At 53.6% G+C, this 12,073-nt stretch overlaps 1 long non-coding RNA gene across 4 annotated transcripts; it reads right to left on the bottom strand.

Moving 5' to 3' along the window:
- Positions 1 to 8,157: 8,157 nt before the first annotated feature.
- LOC103250446 lies at positions 8,158 to 11,899 on the bottom strand. Of its 4 annotated transcripts, XR_503665.2 has the most exons (6): positions 11,198 to 11,899; positions 10,550 to 10,708; positions 10,227 to 10,373; positions 9,483 to 9,629; positions 8,469 to 9,065; positions 8,158 to 8,370 (listed from the first exon to the last, which is right to left on the bottom strand). It is a non-coding gene; the product is annotated as an uncharacterized LOC103250446 (long non-coding RNA). The 4 variants fall into 4 exon arrangements; XR_002481415.1 differs by having other exon boundaries at positions 8,158 to 9,065; XR_002481417.1 differs by having other exon boundaries at positions 8,158 to 9,065; positions 9,483 to 9,601.
- Positions 11,900 to 12,073: the final 174 nt, after the last annotated feature.

The following is a 12,073-nucleotide window of genomic DNA, read 5'->3' as shown; positions in this document are numbered from 1 at the left end:
GCCTTCCGAGTAGCTGGAACTACAGGCGCGTGCTACCACGCCCAGCTAATTTTTGATTTTTATTGTAGAGATGAGGTCTTGCCAAGTTGCCCAGGCAGGTCTCGAAGCCCATATCTGTTTTTAAAAAGCCCTCCTTATCTATGCACTGTGGTTTTTGCACAAGCGTTTGATCCTCAGACATGGATATTCCGTTACCTGACCCAAGACTCGTAGGGATGGTGTCCATGTCGCCCTGCTGTGCTTGGGCCCACTGGTCCTCCGCTCCCGTAGGCAGGATGTTGCCAAGCCCAGGTCGGTGGGACTTTCGCCCATCTCCTCCTCTGCACTTAGTTTCCACCCTTCCAAGAGTAATTTAAGATCAGTCCTCACACCCCAGCTACATGTACAATCAGCACGGTGCACATGTCACCAAGACAAAAGGGCGCCCGACAAAAGTAGGTCTCCTCCCACTGCAGGGCGTCCCCCTGCTCTCCCCAAAGTCGGCACCGTGACACATTCCTTGAGAGCCCCACAGAGATGGCTTCGCATGTGGCAAACACAGCTTTTGTAAGCAAAGGACAGTGCACTTGCACACTGTCCTACACCTGGCATTCTTTCCTCAGTGTGTCTGGAAGGTCTTTTCGTATTGCCTTTGTAGGAAGGTGTCCGATTTAATTTGACTAACACAATGTGTTTACTCTGCCCGGTACTGATGAGCATTCATGTTGTTGCTCATCTAGGCTGTTACAAACAGGCTGTGATAAACACGTGTCACCTTCCTCACTCCACACGCATGAAAGCCTCTACGGGAAGATCCCCACACGCAGGACGTGGCACCAAGGCCGTGGGGCCTGCCATTTGGCAGCTCCCGCTACATTTGTTGTGTGCACCCAGTTTGTGCCTCCACTTTCGAGGCCTCAGAGTCCTGCTTTCCCACGTCCCGCCCACGTGTTGCAGCTTCAAACTCTCCGACCCCGCCCCTCGGAGAGGCGCAACTATTATTGCATGATTCTAGTCTGCGTTTCTCTCACAGCAACACTGAACATCTTTTTCTTTGTAGCAGTTTTTCCTGCGAACTTCGCAACTTCGCACACCCGCTACTTAACGTGAGAGGAACTTTTCAAAAGCGAAATGAATAAAAAGTGTTCTCGGTCAACTATGAGTAAAGATGGGTTGTCAAGTCTTTCGAGCATAAAAAAATAAAGACCAATTTTGGTGAAGTCAAATTTGCAATTTAGGTCATAAAAAGCTATTCTTACTCATGCCTGATAGAACTTTTCCCCTTTTCAAAAGGAACAAGTTATTCACTCAAGCAACGACACGAATGAATATCAAATGCATGTTGCTGAGTGAAAAGAAGCCGGAATGTAGGGCTACGTTCTGGGAAAATGTATCTCTCGGAAGGAGCAAAGCTCACAGGGGCAAAAAACAGACGAGCCAGTCATTGCCTGGAATCTGTGTGGAGGGGAAGGTTGACCCATGAGGCACAGGGCTTGGGGCTCTGCGTGCTACCTCAGTGGTGGACATGTCTCACCACCCGTTTGTTGAAACCCAGAGAACTTTACAGAACAGCGTGAATGCTGATACATGCCAAAGGTTAGCAATCAACTGGGAGGTGGGAGATCCCGAGATGAAACATGGCAACAGAAGAATCCAGCCACATCCCGCTTAGATAATGTAACCTCACCGAGTTGGGCCAGGATGCCACAGCCTTGGAAGGGCCTAGAAAATCCAAGATTAAAGACAGGGGAGTGTGCTGAGCACTAGACCCAGCCTGGTGAAGGCCCTGGTGACAGGTGCGAGCCAAGGACTCCGAAACCACTGAACACACTCGTAGGAAGCGAGTAGGTCAACGGCTGACAGGTGCCCCCACAGGGAGGGAGGCCACAGATAACCAGGGGGCTCCCATGATGTGTGTGGTTGTGGATTAGGACCAGAGACACAGGTCGCTGTTTCTGTTAAGCACTGGCCAGGCCATGTGTTCACTGAGCTACGGCCGCCATGTTTTCCTGAGCTTTGGCCCCTCCCCTACCTTGAGGGGGTGAATCTCCTCCCTCTTTCCCCCTCTCCCTCTCTTTGTCTCTCTCTCTCTCCAATTTACTGTCTAAATAAACTATATTTTCCAATCTAAAAAAAAAAGAACCAGAGACATGAATGTGAACTCACATTGAGGTTAACGTAGACAATAAAACGTTGGCAAGAAGTATGTTCATACAATTCAAAGTTATTCATCTTGTTAATCACTTTCCTTTTTGCGGTCATCTTTTATCTTTATTATACAAAGTTCAAAAAAAGACAATGTTCACAGTTGAATATCACCTCCGGCTGTTACTCCTGTTCATGCCCCATGATTCTTACTGCACATTATCTTGTTGCGTGGAAGGGTGTTCAGAAATGACGCCTTCTGCGCATGTCTGCCTGGCCCCCCAGGAAGGCCCGGGGCCAGTTCCGCTGGGCTCTCTGTGGGGCACTGCGAGCCGAAGAGCTGGCTGGGGCAGTGGCCTCAGCCCCGGCGGCAGCAGCCAGCTGTCAGCTCCCGCACAGGCGTCTGCAGGAGACACCGGCCCGTATGGCCCGGCCCTGGTGGCCTCGGCTGGGGAGCAGATGGGCTCCTGGGGAGCCGGGCAGAGCAGGCCGTGGCGAGGCCACCTGGCGTCTGAGAAAAGCCAAGAAACATGTGTTGATGCCAGGGCCCGGGTGGCGTCCCTGCCTGGGCTAGTTGGGACACGAGGGCAGAGCCTCCGCGGCGTCTCCGTGTTGTCTGCGCAGCTTGTGTGAGCCCAGCTCTGAGCGCCCTTGCTGTGAGGCCTTCGAGAACTCATTTTGACAACTCCTCCCGCCATCCTACTTCGTGTGACCATGAGTGAGATGCGGGCCTTCCCTGCCCACTGCACCCTTAGCCCAGCTTCCAGGGGCACTTACGTTCTCCCTGGGCTGGGGTCTACACTTCCGCATGAGAATCTCTGCACAGCCCATGAGTCTGGAGTGGAACTGCAGACCTCCCACCCCACCCCGTGGACATGCCACTTCACCAAGGAGGCAAGGGCCCTGGCGGGAGTTCACGGGGCAAGCCATGTGGACTGCTCAGGTGTCTGGTCAGAGAGGCCTGGGTGGCAGGGCTGCTCTCCCCACACCCCTCCCGCCCGCACCCACTTCAGGGCCTTGTCCAAGCTGGACATCCTCCCAGTCGCCATCCAAAGGCCCGAATCGGTGTTTCTGTGGAGAAAATGCTGTCTCCAGAACCCTGCCAGGCACTGCGCTTCCTTCTCAGTAGGGGAGGTGTGAAATGCAGCTCTTTGTCCTCGACTTGGCGGGCATGTCCCCGGACAACCTCTACACTGATGGGGCCCTGTGCGGCCGGACTACCCCACTGCCGTGGCAGAGCCCCACCCTCTGATGAGCACGTGTCTGGCGAAGGCCTTGGAAGTGCACTGGCACGTCTTGCTCACCTATGTTGCCTCCACCACTGACACAGTAGATCGACATAGGACGGTTTCGTTGTCAATGAGTAGATCAGTGCATAAGGAATCCATCATCAATATGGTAGACCAATATAGGATGGTTCCGTCATCAATACAGAGGACCAATAAATGACTCCATTGCTGATGCAGTGGACCAGTTCATGTGACGTTTCCTCCACTCCCAGGAGCCCTCCCAGCAGTTGCAATAGCCAGTGTCTGCTAGGGTCCTTGCCAAGGCAAACTCCTGTGCCATGGGAGGACGTTCTCTTATCCGTGAATTCTCCCTATCCAGCCTTTGTCCTGCCTCTCTGGATTATACTCTCTTTTGTGTCTGGGGTCTTTCTTTTTCTTTTCTTTTCTTTTCTTTTTTTTTGAGTTGGAGTCTCACACTGTCACCCAGACTGGAGTGCAGTGGCCGCTCCCCGCCACCGCAGCCTCGACCTGCTGGGTTCTGGTGATCCTTCCACCTCAGCCTACCAAGTAGCTGGAATTACAGGCGCGCTACCACACCCGGCTAATAATTTTTTGATTTATTATAGAGATGAGGTCTCACCAAGTTGCCCAGGCGGGTCTCGAACCCGTGGGCTCAGGCAATTCACTCACCTCAGCCTCCCAAGGCGAGGGATTACAAGCTGAGCCACCGAGCCCGGCTATTCTGGTTTCTTTCACTCAACATTACGTTTGTGAGATTCAAGGGACGCTCATTTTAAAATAACTTTAACCATTTGTATACCTAACCCTGAATTGCACCCCATTATTGGTTATAAAGTAATATATATGTGACATTTTAAAAATTGGAAGACACACCATCATTTTAAACTACTTTTAAAATTGTTGGGCAATCCCTCCGGGTTCCCTCCCACTGTGGGAGCTTTTCTGTCTTTTCAATAAGCCCTGCTTTAAAAAACAAAATAATACAGTGCCCGTGCATAATTTATTTGATCCAGATTATAAGCTTTTATACAGGTCCTGCTTAAAAAGAAAAGTTCCCGTTTTTCTGGACATTTTTATTAACCCTTTTATCCATGCCTATTATTCTTCTTCTTAATCCAATTTCTCCAAAACATAACCCTTACCCGGTGTCCATGCCTTGCCCTCTCTGTAGCATTCGTATGAGAAGAGAAATACAAGAATAGACACGGGTGACTTGCAGTCGCGTACTCACCAGCGGCGGGTGGCCACTAGGAGGGCAGTCTTGTGGCGGCTCGGCCCCTGCACGGACATCTGTCATCTGCCAGAGTCATGCTCCGGGACGTCCTCAGGAGAGTGACTGCACGTCGGGACTTAAGGTGAGGAGTCAAGTTTCCGCTCAGCTCATCACATGCTGAGTCCAGTGTGGAAAAGACGCCCACCCAGCTCATAAACCCTGGTAACTGTGGCGCTCCACCCATGCAGGACACTGCGGACCGTGGCTGAGAGGGCCGGCACAGTGTAGACACAGGAACTGACCTATGAATGGACATACCACAGACACTATGCGCTGAGCCCAGCATTGCCCTGAGATACAGACTTGTTTTAATCTTTAATTTTCTTTGCAATTTAAAAAATTGTGATAAAATACACATAACAAGATTCACCGTCTTAACCCTTTTTAACCCATTTTAAGTGCACAGTTCTGTAGTCTAAAGTATATTTAGGCTGGGCATGGTGGCTCACATCCCTAACCCTAGCACGCTGGGAGGCTGAGGTGGGAGGATCACTTGAGGCCAGGAGTTCCAGACCAGCCTGGGCAACACAGCGAGACCTCGTCTCTACAAAAAATGAAACAAGCTGGTCTCGGTGGCTCAGCCTGTAATCCCACGACTCAGGAGGCTGAGGTGAGTGGATCACCTGAGCCCACGGGTTCGAGACCTGTCTGGGCAACTTGGCGAGACCCCATCTCTACAATAATTCAAAATGAGCCGGGCGTGGTAGCACGCGCCTGTGGTTCCGGCTACTCGGAAGGCTGAGGCGGAAGGAACACCGGAGCCCAGCAGGTCGAGGGTGCGGTGGCCGGGAGCGGCCACTGCACTCCTGTCTGGGTGACAGTGAGACTCCAACTCAAAGAAAAAAAATGAAACAATTAGCTGCGCATGGTGGTGTGTGCCTGTAGTCCCAGCTACTGGGGAGGCTGAGACGGAAGGATCACCTGAGCCCAGGAGGTCGAGGCTACAGTGAGCTGTGATAGTGCCACTGCACTCCTGGGCAACACAGTGCCATTCCAACCAAAAAAAAAAAGTATATCTCTATTGCTGTGCAACCATGATTACCATCCATCTCCCAGCAAAGCTGAAACTCCGCATCCAGTCCACAGTAACCCCTTCATTCCACGCCCTGACCCTGGCGACCATCATTCGACTTTTCCAAGACACGAACCTTCAAAGCACAAGACAACGCACCCTCTGCAGTCTCCTGGGACTCCCCTCCTCCTGTGACGAAGTCATTTTCTGTCCCCAGCCGCCACTGCCCGTGCTCTTCATCTTCACAAAGCCAGTCGCCACCCTGCCCTCTGGATCCCCTTCGGTCCCTCAGATCCTTGGGCAGGAGGGAGGAGCCACTGGCTTTAAATGTGAGGACCGAGAGGGTTGTCACCCACCCCCAGTCAACCCTCGCTGGCATTTCTGGCTCTTCTCATCCCTGGAAGTGCTCCGGCGGCTGGCACCCTCGTTTGCACGGCGCCTTCTGCTGCCGCGGGACTCTCCCTCAAGCTCCGCAAGATGGGATGGTCTGTGCTGTCTTCTCCAACCTGGCAATTTCCGGCCGTGTTCTACTGTCAAGCCCTTCACCTGTTCAGTCCTTGAGCCACCCACTCCCCCGACTCGACGGACTTGCTGTGAACCAGAAGCCCTGCCAGCAGGGACTTCCAGCCACGGCTGGTTGGAGACATCAGAGAATCGTCTTCCCAACACGCAGACCCAAAGCTGGGCAAACTCAGCCCAAAGAACTCACCGGCACTCTGAGAACAGACCAAGGGCACACATCCATCTGAAAGGCAGCTGTGCTGGAGAAACAGCCGAGCCTCAGGCCAGAGCGCCGGGAGTCTGCGGCATTCCAGCCTGGCCCGCCCGCTCCCTGGCTGCCCTCGCGTGACCCGTGCAGACGTTCTGCGCAGCAGGGTCCACGTGGCCAAAGGGGCCCACTCGCCTGCCTTCGGGCACCCACGCCAGGGGATGGGGAAGCGCCGGCAGGGAGAATCACACAGGCTCTCACCAAAGAACTGAGAGGAATGCTTCTTCTCACTTTTTGTCTGACTTCTTCCGAAGAAGACATGAGATTGAAAGAGGCAGTAAGTATGGCGTTGGATCATTGGATTTACAGCATGGATGTAATACTCGTGAAAGTAATAGCACAAAGGAGAAGGGAAGGAACAGAAGAATAGTGGAACAAATGTTCTACATTTGCCAGGAATCAAGTCAGTATTACTCTGGAGCAGATTATAACAAATTAAGATGCATACTGAAATCCTTAGACTACAATTCCTAAAAGTTAACTAAAACTTGTTTTTCAAAATTAACGGAGTAATGCAAATGTCACCCTAAAAATATTTAACACAAAAGAGAGCAGTCAAGGAAGAACAGAATAAAAAAGACAAGTGACATGTAGAAAATAGCAAATATAAACCCAATCACATCCACAATTACATTAAATGTGAATGGTCTAAATACCCCGATCAAAATGCAGAGATTATCAGACTGGATAAAAAGGCAAGAGTCAACTATATACTGTCTACAAGAGGCTTAGATTCAAGCATACAAAAAGACTGAAAGTACAAGGATGGGAGAAGACATACCATTCAAACGGTAGCCATTAGAGGATATAAATGGTCACATTAACATCAGACAAAACAGCCCTAAAACAAGAACTACTACTAGAGACAAAGAAGGACATTTCATAGAGTAAGAGCCAATATATCCAGAAGACATACGAATTGGCGATACGTGCGCTTAACAACTGAGCTCAAAATACGTGATGAGAAACTGACACCCATCTCAGATAACGCAGGTGAGGGAGCAAAGTTACCATTTCCTGATTACTCTGGCCCAGGCCCCACCTCACGCTGCCACGTCCACCCAGCATTCCTCACAGTATCCTGGACCCATGCGCTTGGCTCTTTCTCAGCACACAGAGAACAGCTGTGTTTGGTAACCAATTAGTCATTAGGTGAACGCCATCCTGGGCGGAGGGGAGAAGCGCAGGACAGCAGGGCACAATCCAGGAAATGCTAGTTCGAATTTCTCTGTGGTGCTTCCTAGCTGAGCTCCTTGAGGTGCTTACTAGAGTTTGGGGCTCAGGCTTCTCTTCTCGGAGAGTCTCAGTGTGCATTACTGAGTTTAAATCCGTCCACTGGATTTAAATCCAAACTTATCTGGCCAGACTCATCAATTTTTGAGGAGATGCCCTGGGGTGCCGGGTGGCTATGAGGGTTTGGTGGTGGTGGTGGGGGGTGGGAGTCGTGGTCGGGCCAGGACAGCCCAGCGCAAAATGCTGAGGAATTTGAATTTCGTTCTGCAGACTACATAGAGTCGCTGCACTCTTTAGACAAGGGAGTGACATTGTTTGATGTGCGTTTTATTTTATTTTTTATTTTTTGAGTTGGAGTCTCACTCCGTCGCCCAGACTGGAGTGCAGTGGCCGCTCCCGGCCACCGCAGCCTCGACCTGCTGGGCTCTGGCGATCCTTCCGCCTCAGCCTTCGGAGTAGCCGGAATTACAGGCATGCATACCACACCCAGCTGATTTTTTGATTTATTGTAGAGATGAGGTCTCGCTGCCCAGGCGGGTCTCGAACCCGCGGGTTCAGGCAATCCTGATGTGCGTTTTAAAGGGTTAGTCCTGGCAGCAGGGCAGACGATGAATTGGAAGGAGGCCAGGCTAGAGGCTGAGGAACCGGTTGGAAGGCAGTGTCAGTCATCCCAACAACCAACGGCGAGAGGCTGAGCAAAGCTGGGGAGCTGGAATGGGAAAACATACTGAGAAAGCAGAATTCGTGACTAATTGCATTTCAGGGTGAGCAAGAGGGAGGCACCTGGAAACCTTCCAGTCTTCGGACCTAGGCAATCAGCAGGTGGTGGTGACATTCACTGGGACAGGGAGGAGAGGGTGGAATGAGAGGCAGCTGGGGGAGTCCAAGGAGATTCAGACAGGGACCGGGAGAGAGCTCCGGGCTGGATGTGAAGAGTTGAGCGTCACCGAAATATCTGTTGGTTGAGGTCACAGGCTTGGAGAGGGCTACGCAGAGAGGGTGACAGGTGGGCAGGGAAGTGGGCGGGAGATGGAAAGATGGAACTTGGGACAACCACCGTGAAGAGAGGATCAGAAGGTGAGGACACAGAAGGCAGAAACAGGTAGAGGGGAAGTCAGGGGAGGGAGAAGAGAACACGATCAAATCAGTATCAAATGCTGGGAAATCAGATAAGAGGGCAAAGCAATAAGGCGAGCATCCATTGCATCTGAGAGCTGGAACCCCCGGGGTCACTGTAGGTCTGGAGGGGGGAGTAGCGTCCAGGAAGTGGTGGCTGGGGCCGGCGTGGTCAACGGCTGAGAGGAGCTGGGTCACCATCCTCTCGGAGTCCTGCCAGTGGGGAGTGTGGGTGGCAAGTGCTCAGGACTCTCCTGAAGGGAGGTGTGTTCGCAAAGCCAGGCAACACTGAAAGAGACCGGGAGAACATGCTTACGTACCAAGAGGATGGGGGAGAGGGGGAGAGAGAGAGACAGAGAGACACACACAGAGACAGGGATAGACAAAGAGAGACACTCAGAGAGAGACAGAGACAAAGGAGACAGATAGAGACACAGACAGAAAGACACACAGAGACAGAGAGTGAGAGACAGACACAGAGATAAACAGAGATAGAGAGACAGAGAGAGTGAGAGAGACAGACAGAGGGAGACAGAGAAACAGAGGGACGGACAGGGAGAGAGACAGAGGGAGACACGGCGGGGCTGAGCGCGGGGCTGAGGAGGCAGGAGGCGAGGGCGTGGGCGAGGCCCACCGCGAGAGGCCCGGCAACCTTTCCTCGGCCGGGCTTTTCCGCCGTCGAGGGAGTATCCCGAAGACACAAACCTCAGCATCAAGCCAGGAGACGGGGCCGAGGGCGTTTTCACGGGCCGCTGTGCTCCCGACCACAGTGGGTTAGATGCAGCAGGCACACCGACAATGCTTTACCTCCCCGAGTCATCCCCCTGGCCAAGAACCAACAGCACCCACCGTCTGCAGGGAATACAGGTGGGAGCTAACTCGAGTTCTTCGGAATCGGTGTCCCACGGCATCCCCGGCAGGCCTCTGGCCAGGCCGCCGTGGGTTGGTCCAGGGGTGGGACTGGCCCATCCTGCTGCCCTGGCCGGCTCTGACCCCAGCACATGTCACCCTCCTCCACACACGGAGGGAGACAGAACACAACCCTGGCTGCTGCAGCCTGCAAGGCCTCGGGATCCGCCTCGCCTCCCTCCCCGGCAGCACGCGCTGCGGCCTCCACCCTCTTGCTCCTCAAACGGGACAGCACGCGCTGCCACCACGCAGGCCCTTGCCGTGCCCCCGCCTGGGGAGCTCTTTCCTGGGCTCTTTGTGCGGCCAGTCCAGGCTCCGCGGGGCTCGGCCTGGAGGCCACCTCGTCTCAGCCAACGGAAGCAGGTCTGTATCAGGCGGCCCCACACCCTGTTCTGAGCAACTTTAAGCAGTGATGAATTTCCTTCCAAGCACACCGAGGGCAGCCCGCACTTCCTTGACTCCCTTGCTTACGTCTCCCCTTGCCCGCAGCAAGGGACACAGCTGAGGGCTAGAACCCTACCTGTCCTGTCTCCTTCTTACCGAGTGTCTGGTGCAGTCCTTGACAAGTGCTTGAAAGACAGACTTTAGCCGGTCACGGTGGCGCAGGTCTGTGGCCTCAGCTCCCCGGGAGGCTGAGGTGGGAGGCTCGCTTGAGCCCAGGAGGTCAAGGCTGCGGCAAGCTCCCGCCTAGGCGACAGAGCGAGACCTCGACTCAAAAAAAGAAAAAAGCAGCAATAGCAGCTTCAGCCTCAAAACCAGCTCAAGTCCCACCTCCATCTCCACAGTGGCTACAAGGGGCGGTCTGCAGGTTGCATCTAGCCCCGTTGTTTCATACATTATCCCATTAACGAGGCGCCACTCACCTCTTGCGATTCACACAGATGTCATACCCAGGTCATACATATCTGGTGTTTGATCGCACTTCCACCTCTTGCTTTGTTCCTTACTCTGCCGCGTGGATCACTCTCCTGGCTCCAGTGGTGCTTCCCCTAGTCCAGGGCTCCAGGCATCACTAAAGCGCCCTTGGGGGTCACAGCACGAACAAATTAATAATATATAATAACATAATGTAATTCAGATGTAATTTAATAAGGCTGATGAGTTGTCTTTAATTTGCCAAAGGCACACACAGACTTTAGGTAAGGCCGTGAACACAGATTTCACCGGTAACTCCCGGCGACCGGGGAAGAGCGGAGTGCTGCTCAGACTTGCAGAGAGGCCACTGGGCTTTTTCAAGAGAACATGGCCGGGCACGCACGCCCGAAGCCCCAGCACTTTGGAAGACCCAGGGGAGGGCTGCTTGGGACTGGGAGTTCGAGCTCAGCCTGGGCAACATAGCAAGACCCGTATCTATAAAATAACTAGGTATTTAATAAGGAGAGAGAAAAAATGAATTGGGGAGGAGGGAGGAAGAATGGCAGGGGGCTGAGCAGTCAGGGAAGCAAAAAGTTACCAAAAGTGGGAAGGAAGGGGTTGGTCTAGGTCTACGTGAAACCCCCGGGTTTGCTCACTTGAGAAGTTAGGCTCCCAGAGAGCCTCCGTAGAGGCTGGGAGAAGGAGCCCTGAGTTCAGGTGTTGCTGGAACAAACGGCAAATTCTCTCGGCAGCTTTAGGCAGCTTGAAGCGATCCCCAGAGGGCGCTTGAAGGGTGGGGAGGCCTGTTCTAGGAATGTGGCCTTCAGCGGCTAGAAACTGCAGTGTTTGCTCAAGCCTTTGCAGGCCAAGGCTGAGGCCACGTGGGGAAAAAGGCTCCAAGGAGCCTGACTCCTTCAACTACAAAGGTCACACAGAAAGCCAAACCCAACTTGCAAGATGACAAACTCCATTTCACCCGTAAAGACGGCAAGAATGTTCAGAACAAGCCTGTTTGAGTTCTGAGGCATGGACAGGCAGTCCAGTCCCCTCTTTCCAGCATAACTTGCTAAAATCTTCCTCGGCCAGAAAGGGCGGTCTGCGTTGCCAAAACGCCTGCACAGCCCAGTTACCAAAGGTCACACTGACAAGCCTATGAAAGGGGTCCTGTCCCCAGGCGCTAACTGTCCCTTTTGAGCATCTGCCCAGAGTGGGGCAGATCCCGAGGTGAGGAGCCCTCAGAGCGGGCAAGACTGCAGGAGTCCCTTGCACGAAGACCGAAGCGGGGCGGGTCCCCCAGAGCCCTCCAGGTGCTTCGGCAGTCTGGAAATCCTGCCCTGCGGCCCGCGGGTTTCAGTGACAGCCCCAGCCTTCGGGCTTGGGCCGCCCCGGTCGCGAGCCCTCCACCCAGTCGAAGGGGGCGTGGGCGGGCGGCGGGCTCTGCTGGGACGCCTGGCCGTGAGTCGGAGTGGAGGCCTCCAGGGCCCCCATCCAGGCTCTGTCCCCGAGGGCCACGCGTGGTCCCTGCAGTCGTC

This window comes from Carlito syrichta, unplaced genomic scaffold (assembly GCF_000164805.1).
Source record: "Carlito syrichta isolate Samal-C Ts95f unplaced genomic scaffold, Tarsius_syrichta-2.0.1 Scaffold130459, whole genome shotgun sequence".
Classification (NCBI taxonomy): Eukaryota; Metazoa; Chordata; class Mammalia; order Primates; family Tarsiidae; genus Carlito; species Carlito syrichta.
This window is presented reverse-complemented; position numbering and strand designations above follow the sequence as displayed.